At 44.3% G+C, this 9,352-nt stretch overlaps 1 long non-coding RNA gene across 1 annotated transcript in view; it reads right to left on the bottom strand.

The window, feature by feature from the left end:
* Window positions 1-8,422, bottom strand: part of LOC107733797 (uncharacterized) — a 16,125-nt gene extending 7,703 nt beyond the window's left edge. The window contains exons 1-2 of the long non-coding RNA XR_001639020.1: window positions 8,356-8,422; window positions 4,920-4,922 (exon numbers count right to left, since the gene is read on the bottom strand). This is a non-coding gene — a long non-coding RNA (uncharacterized LOC107733797). The remainder of the gene's footprint in view (window positions 1-4,919; window positions 4,923-8,355) is intronic.
* Between the last annotated feature and the right edge of the window lie 930 nt (window positions 8,423-9,352).

Genomic DNA, 9,352 nt, shown 5'->3' with positions numbered 1-9,352 from the left:
GCAGATCAATGAATGAGAGGGCAGCGTTACCAGAGTTGCCCATATACCACACCATGTTACAACACACAGGGGCGGACTTACCCATTAGGCAAAGGTAGGCGACCGCCTTGGGCCCCCAAAAGCCAAGGGCCCCCTAAAATGCTTTTCATATAGGATATGCGCATTAAGCGCGGACACGCGAACGTTTGCTGTTTACGGTGTTTATTACCACGACAACCGTCCGAGTCATTGGCGCCTGCAGGTGTTCGGCTGTACTGTGAGTACCATGAGCGCTCAGACTGATCTGAGATTTGCCTGCAAACATTTCAGCAGTTATTATAGGCCTGTGTGTCCCGTATTTCTGTCGACTAAACCAGCCATGCCATTAATTATGAATTTATCAGTCTTTTGCATGCCAAAGTCAATTTCTGCATATAAATATTATGCCAAATAGAACCAGAAAATCGTGCTATATGCACTTTCATGAGGTCGGGTTAGCCTACAACAATTAATTTGTAGGCTATTTTACAAATGGAAATACAAAAAATGAATGGCAATGTTTTACATTCAAGCTACCCGTAAAATTTATAGTGAAAAGTACTTTAAAAGCGTCTGGTGAACACAATAAAGTAATTTTTTTAAAGTTGTTTTTAAAGCATTTGCTGCATGGATTAAAAAAAAAATAGGCTAATAAATAATTCACATATCAGACAAAATTGCGTTGCAGCAAATCCTTTAAATTTTAAGGTATTCAGAACAGAGCAACATAAGAATCAGAAAATGGGGGGGGTCCCCTTTCCCTTGATAATATGACTTATCAAGTAATATGACTTGATAAGTCATATTACGCTTTCAGTTTTAATTCGATTGACGGATAATTGCCAAAGCAATGGCGTGAAACACAACATGTCAGGGAAAATACAGATTCAGTTTGCAGGTAACAGAAAAAGTTTCTTATCCTAGCGTCATCCGTGACGCAGCGTCAAAGTTGGGCCAAGGCCAAGGCAGACGGGACCGCGGCTTCGGGTTCCTGCGCAGGGAAAAGAGGCGGTTGATAACCAACAGAACATTGAAAGGGAGACATACCCGTAGACGGCACCGGGAGGGAGTTGTGGGAATATTCAACCCACGATAGCTGCTGACTCTCGGAGCTCGGACTCTGTGATGCTAGGCAGCGGAGAGCTCGCTCGAGATCCTGGTTGGCTCGCTCGGCCTGCCCGTTGGTCTGAGGGTGAAAACCTGAAGACAGACTCGTAGAGGCCCCGATCTGTCTACAGAACTCTTTCCAAAACCGGGAGACGAATTGTGGTCCTCTGTCGGAGACCACATCAACCGGAAGACCATGAATCCGGAAGACGTGGTCCACGACCACCTGAGCTGTCTCCTTGGTGGAGGGGAGTTTGGGTAAGGGGATAAAATGGGCCGCCTTGGAGAAGCGGTCCACCGCCGTCAGAATAACGGTGTTACCTCTCGACAGGGGAAGACCAGTGACGAAATCAAGGGCCAGATGTGACCATGGACGAGAGGGAATGGGTAAAGGCTGTAACAGACCAACAGGAGACTGGTTAGACGTCTTATTCTGTGCGCAAACTGAGCAAGCCAACACAAACTGCCTGACATCTTTGGCCATGGATGGCCACCAAAATCGCTGACGGATGGCAGCCAGCGACCTCCGAACCCCCGGATGACAGGCTACCCTGGACTCATGACCCCACCGAAGGACCTCAGGACGCAGCGCAGCCGGCACAATCAACCGACCCCCTGGACACCCCCTTGGGACCTCACCGCACAGGCTCCCCCACCCGCCGCTCGACATCCCAGGAAAGGGACCCTACCACCACCTCCTTGGAGAGAATGGTTTCGGGGCCCGCCTCCTCCCCAGGATCCTCGATCAAACGAGAAAGGGCGTCAGGCTTAACATTTTTGGAGCCTGGTCGATACGAGAGGGAGAAGTTAAACCGCCCCCCCAAAAAAAAGAGTGCCCAGCGGGCCTGGCGAGCATTCAACCTCTTGGCCGAACGGATGTACTCTAAATTCTTGTGATCCGTCCAGACCAAGAAGGGCTACGCTGCTCCCTCCAACCAGTGACGCCACTCCCCCAAAGCCAGCCTGACTGCCCTGTTACCCATGTCATAATTCCGCTCAGCAGGGCTCAGACGGTGAGAAAAGGCACAGGGGTGCACCTTCCCATCTTTGGGGAACCGCTGGGACAGGACTGCGCCTACCCCGACATCAGAGGCATCCACCTCAACAATGAATTGCCGTTCAGGATCTGGGAGACAAAGAACAGGAGCAGAGATGAAACGGGACTTAAGAACATCAAAGGCCTCCTGAGCCTGTACATTCCATCTGAACGGTACCTTAGGTGAGGTGAGTGCCGTTAAGGGTGCAGCAACCAGGCTAAAGTTCCGGATGAATCGCCTATAGAAGTTGGCGAACCCCAAGAACCGCTGCAACGCCTTCCGCGAGTCAGGGGTTGGCCACTCAGCCACGGCCCTTACCTTAGCTGGATCAGCTTTGATCCCCTCCGTCGAGATTATATGCCCCAAGAACGAAACAGACTTGGCATGGAACACGCACTTCTCCGCCTTGACGTACAGCTGATTCTTCAGCAGCCGTTTTAGCACCTGACGGACATGTTGAGTGTGGGCCTGCAAAGAGGGAGAGAAGATGAGAATATAATCAAGGTACACAAGACAAATCTGTTCACCATGTCTCTCAACACATCGTTCACCAGGGCCTGGAAGACAGCTGGGGCGTTAGTGAGCCCGAAGGGTAGGCCCCGGTATTCAAAGTGTCCCGTTGGGGTGTCGAATGCTGTCTTCCACTCATCTCCCTCACGTATACGGATCAAATAGTAGGCATTACGGAGGTCTAGCTTGGTAAAGACCCTGACTCCCTGTAGCAACTCAAAGGCTGACAACATCAAAGGCAGAGGATACCTGTTTCTTATAGTGATGTCATCAAGGCCCCGGTAGTCAATGCAGGGTCGCAGGGAGCCATCCTTCTTAACGAAGAAGAACCCAGCCCCAGCGGGTGAGGAAGAGGGTCGGATGAGGCCGGCATTTAAGGATTCCTGAATATACTTGTCCATGGCCTCCCTCTCAGGACCGGATAGGGAATACAGACGACCCTTGGGCGGAGAAGTGCCTGGGAGGAGATTGATGGCACAGTCATACGGCCGATGAGGTGGTAAGGATGTGGCCCGGGACTTACTGAAGACCCGACAAAGATCGCGGTACCCCTCCGGGACCCCGGCGAGATCGACCTCCTCAACCTGAAAAACAGAAGACACAGAGCCAGGAGACAAGGCAGCACCCAAACAAGACGCAAGACAAGACTGACTCCAAGAGAACACAGAATTGCCAGACCAATCCACGTGAGGGTTGTGCTGCACCAGCCACGGGTGCCCTAGGACAACGGGAGCACCCGGGGAATCTAGGAGGTACAGCTCAATCACCTCACGGTGATTGCCAGAGACAATAAGACTTACGGAAGGAGTGGAATGGGTGATGGAGGAGATGAGGAGACCATTAAGGGAGCGGACAGAGATAGGAGAGGGAAGTGGAATGGCAGGAATACCCCACAATGCAGCAACAGAGGCATCCAGGAAGTTGCCTTCGGCACCCGAGTCAACCAGTGCAGAACAGGAGTGGAAGGTGTCCTTATACTGAACAGAGACTTTGAGCAGGGTACGTGAGACGGGGGAGTCGAGATAAGGAGTAGCGCCCACCAGGATCCCCCGGATTACTGATGGGCTCCGGCTTTTAAAGGACACTGGATAGCCCGATGGCCTGGCTTCCCGCAGTACAGGCAAAGTCCCCTAGTCAACCGATCCTGCTTCTCCTTAGGGGTAAGGCGAAGACGCCCCACTTGCATGGGCTCTGGGTCGGTTAAAGGAGACGAGGAGGTGGGAGCAGCACTGGAGGCACAATTTGCCTTTGGGACCCGAGTCAACCAGTGCAGAACAGGAATGGAAGGTGTCCTTATACTGAAAAGAGACTTTTAGCAGGGGACGTGAGATGGGGGGAGTCGAGATAAGGAGTAGCGCCCACCAGGATCCCCCGGATTACTGATAGGCTCCGGCTTTTAAAGGACACTGGATAGCCCATTGGCCTGGCTTCCCGCAGTACAGGCAAAGTCCCAGAGTCAACCGATCCTGCTTCTCCTTAGGGGTAAGGTGAAGACGCCCCACTTGCATGGGCTCTGGGTCTGTTGAAGGAGACGAGGAGGTGGGAGCAGCACTGGAGGCACCCTCCTCCAACATCCATGAGGATTGAGCTGTCCACCGCTGGCGTCGACGATGAAGACGCCCCTCAACACGGAGTGCCAGCTCCATAAGGGTGTCAAAATCATGAGGCAGCTCGTGAGTAACGATCTCATCCTGGATGTCGTCATCCAACCCCTCCCGAAACCTTGCATGTAAAGCCGCCCCGTTCCAGTCACAGGCAGCCGCCAGAGTTCTGAACTGGATAGAGTAATCCGTAACTGAACGTCTGCCCTGACTCAACCGCGTCAACTGTGAGGCTGCCTCATCGCCCTGAGCAGAGCGGTCAAACAGCTTGATCATCTCAGCTCTGAAATCCTTGAATGTGACACAGAATGGAGCATGAGCGTCCCACACAGCCGTTGCCCAGTCCCGGGCCTTTCCTTTCAGGAGGGTGATAAATGCTACTTGGGACTCCTCTGTAGCATAGCGGCGAGGCTGGAGTGCGAAGACAAGAGAGCACTGGGACAGGAAGGCCCGGCAGGAATTGGGATCCCCCTCGTATGGTGGCGGACTATTAGCATGGGGTTCAGGCTCCGCATGAGATGGAGAATGACCAAATGTAGCAGCTGATCTGCTGGCCAAAGCCTCTCGCTGGAGTACCTGTATTTGGACATTGAGAGCTGCTACTTGGGCTGTCAGGCACTCAACCTCCCTTGAAGTGGCAGTTAACTGACTGGAATGCTGTCCCAGAAGAATGTCTTGCTGACTTACTGCGACTCTGACTTGGTCTGCACCTGCTGAATCCATCACTGGTCAGACCGTTCTGTCAGGGAAAATACAGATTCAGTTTGCAGGTAACAGAAAAAGTTTATTACGCTCTCACTGAGCAATAGGGAAAAATCAACAGGAACACAAAAATAGAGGAAGTCCCAAATCAAAGTCCACAGGACCAGGAAAGAGCCTCTCAGCAGGGACTGGTCCTAGCGTCATCCGTGAAGACTGAGCACGAGAGGATCTAAAATAGGGGAGGACTAATGAGGAATGAATGGCAACAGGTGTGACAGAAAACACAAAGGAGAATTAAGGATAACGAGTGGGAGGGGAAAAACGCCACACAGACAGCGGAGCACATGGTGAGCTGTCAAAACAAAACCCATGTGCTCAGAGACCAAGCACACAGACTCAGAAAAAGACAAAACACAGCAGATCAGACCGAAGTCATGACACAACGTTAAAGAAATGTTATGTTATATGAGAAGTATAAACATCTTCGGTTTATTATGAAACTGTGGCGGGCCGCCACAGTCTAGTTAATGAAAGGGAAACATTGAGCTCTCACTTTAGTCTAGGGAGTGACCAATAACCTCTTGAAATGAATTACAAAGGGGTATTTCATTTAATTCATCTGCTACAGGCTATTCTTTATGAGGATTCACTAATGTAACACAGCACAGGGGATGAGGGCTATTATATCTGCTTAGCTCTGGTATAATAAGACAGTTCCTTTCAGGCAATGGGACAACAATTCGAGACATTGTAGTATATCTAGAATATATATATATATATATACAGGGTTTAAATTGGGCCGGGGCCGTCCGGGGCTGAGCCCCGGAACAGACTCCAGGGCTCGACATTAACGCTTCATTAACGCAAGACAACCTGATTAAAACATCAATAACCAAAAATAACTAGCCAATCACCATAACGCAAGTATTATTCTGATTTTATTACATTTAGAGTAAGTGGCGAATAGTGGATATAGCTACTGTATATAATGCATCTATTGACGGAATAAGGTTGCGCTGCTGAGGCGAGGCTCAAAACGCGCAACACTAAGAAACTCAAGCATCCTGAGGTAAAAATTCAAAATGAAAAGTTTTTATATTTAAAATACAGTTAGTTAGGTAACATCACACAACATTTTCATCATTACAACTGTTTAATAGTTCAATAAATAGTTAAATAAGCAAGTTCAATAATATTAGGTCACTTACATTTTAGGCGGACACAGCGCATCTCACAGCAAACAGACGATTCATTGCTGATTGATTCCGTGTTTTGAACGAATCGGTTTAGTCAAAGTTTCATTAGCCCATGCATAAACATCTGATGAATCTGCCGTTTGAACAAATCGTTTGAATGAACAACAGTAGTGAGTGTCATTACGCTCACTACTGGCACCTACTGGCGTTTTAATTTTGTTTAAAAGTATAATTTCCACCATTTCTTGTTTGTATTGTATATTCAAAAAAATATTTAAAACAATCTCATAACATTATTTAATCCAGTTGTGTTTTTTCAGTGTAAATAATTTAATTGGATAACGTATAGATAAAAACAATCACATTAGTATAATTGCATTTATAGATCAAATGTAAGAATTTGAAATGACAGATGAATGAGGTTAGGGGGAAAATGCCCTCTATAAAGGTAAACAATGCCCATGGATTAGATCAATCAGTAAAAAACATGCAGATTTATGTCACAGCTGATAGAAAACTAATGAGAATATTGCTTCAGAATAAATCATATTTAATTTAATTATAAAACGTGTGAGTTTGTGTGTGTGAACTGTATATATACATAACAAATCCCAATTTAACCTCTGTATATATATAGATATATATATATTCTAGATATATTCTTATATATAAGCCAAGGCCAAAGGACAAAAAACAACCCATAAATGTCATAAAAAGAGCCATTTTCATTAACCATGACCAAATGATCAGTGAAATGAGAACTGCCCATAGAGCCCACACAAATATGTATAACTGTCTGTGTGAAACCTAAATAATAATAATAATAATAATAATAATAATGTCTTACCCATTTTTATCAGGGGATCGTCTGGTTTAAGTTGGGACGTCCCGGCTCAATTCTTTCTCAACATGACGCAGTAGGTCCTCTAGCGTCTTAAACTGGAGAGTTTATGTGGATAAATACATGGATGGTTGTCTAGATAGTGTGTGCTGGACTGAATCTGATACAGCTCCATTTGAATATATGTCAGGAAACAGCATAGACATGCCCCTGTCTAATGAGCTCATGAATGTTAAAGTGCTGCTACTGTTATATGACATCACATTGGCTTCGTTTTTATTTTTTTTCAATCTACCATGTACAAAAATTCTAACCTACATAAATATAGGCTAACGATAGAAACTGATGCCGCTTAAAAGTGTATAAACCCAGTCAATGGTATAAACACAGATTTAGGTGTCCAGTGTAGACGCTATTGTCCAATCTGTGCTCTAGAACTGAATTATCTTAAACAACGATGTATATTTATAAGAGCAACTCGTTTAAATGGAATTAGACACAGACACGAAGAATAAATAAAAATATAGTGACTACATATTCAATTCAAAACGTAAATACACCGACAATTGATAACAAACGGGTTGATCAAGGCTGGACTACATCATGAATTCTTACCATACACGGTGCTGTGCAGACATTCATGTGCTGAGATTAGGATTAACAAAATGTCTCCCTCTAGCGATCTAAAAAAAAACTGAATCTGCAATTTAACGTTTGTTTTGCCAGCTATTGAAGTAATGATTGATGTATATTTGAACCTTTTATTTAAATTGTATTTAAATGAAATCAGTTTTTCAGAAAATATGTTTGCCTTACAGTGTGCAAAAAATGCACCAGTAGTGAGAAACGCATAGAAAGATGTTTAAAGGCAAACATTTAAAAGTAAATATTTTCTCACAAAGCTATATGCATTTAAAAATAAATAAATAAATAATCACGTAATTTTCTTTAAAATTAACTTGTAATTGATTGTCGTATTTACATGTTTAATTTAGACGAAGTAAAACTGCATTTTTGTAGACTGAATTATTATTTAGTATTATATCTCAAATTTTCTCAGCTTCTTTCTCTTTCTTATCTTTTGTTTGGGACAGAGACCAATCATCGCAATTTAAAGGTGCAGTAGGAGATCTTGGAAAATGCTAATGTTAGCCTGATAGCAATGAAAGCGAACATCCCACCCTCCCTGCAATTGCCGTCCAAACAGGGGCGGATCTAGAAAATAATTATTAGGGTGGCAAAGGCGTGGCATGGGATCTATGAGGGGTGGCAATACCAAAGCAAGCCCCCATGCATAGTTTTTGGTCTGACATACACAGTTGTGTTCACAAATATTGTATTACCACACTGTAAATTATTTGACTGTAAATTCACAGTAAATTACTGGCTACTAGTTGCATTACTTTCACAGTAAATTACTGTTTGTAAATTTACAGTAAATTACTGTGAACGAGCTACATTACTTTCACAGTAATTTACTGTGTAAGATTCCATCGTATTACTGTGATTTAGCAGAGTCTTACTTGTATCACACTTGATGTTGTTCATTGTTTGCTCATAACTGGAGTCCCTTAATCATGCAGATTTATGCTACAAGCTCTTTGTAGAATTGTACAGTAAGAAAGTTATTTCCCTTAACCAGGAAATTAACGTTCTTAGAATTGACAGACAGTTGACCCTGAGAGGTCAAGTAAATATCTACAGCGGATCTAAATATTTATAATTAATTATAACTAGTTATGATTAATTATTCATATTTCCCCATGAGCCGATTCGCTACAGTATTCTCCCACAGAATTGCTGTATTTAGCTGTGAAGTTACAGTTGATGTATATCAGATTACTATGATTTAGAAGTATGCTCCTGTAGAATTACTGTATTTAACTGTTAAGTTACAGTTGTTGTATATCAGATTACTGTGATTTAGCAGTATGCTCCTGTAGAACTACTGTATTTATCTGTGAAGTTACAGTTAATGTCACCAGATTACTGCAATTTAACAGTATTCTGCTGTAATGCAAATTACTTGCCAGTAATGTGCTTTTAATGTACACTTAAAACCTATTGTAAAATACTGTAAATTTGACATTTTCAATGGTAATGGTAATGGTAATGCTAACCCATTAATAACCTGTAACATGTTAAATTCAAATAAACACAAAAACACAATAAATTGTTGTGAACATTTATTCTTACACATTTATTTTGCTTCTCTCCATTGAACGAAGAGACACTATAAGAACATATTTAATGACTAACTTACTGCATAACTGCATGCAACTTAACACCGAGCCAGTGTTTGGTTGGTCTGTTCTGGCGAAACACTGCTTACATTCTAGA

The sequence above is a fragment of the Sinocyclocheilus rhinocerous genome, unplaced genomic scaffold (assembly GCF_001515625.1).
Source record: "Sinocyclocheilus rhinocerous isolate Xijiao unplaced genomic scaffold, SAMN03320098_v1.1 scaffold4658, whole genome shotgun sequence".
In the NCBI taxonomy this organism is placed as follows: domain Eukaryota; kingdom Metazoa; phylum Chordata; class Actinopteri; order Cypriniformes; family Cyprinidae; genus Sinocyclocheilus; species Sinocyclocheilus rhinocerous.
Note: the sequence above shows the minus strand (reverse complement) of the source record. Positions and strands in the feature narration are given on the sequence as shown.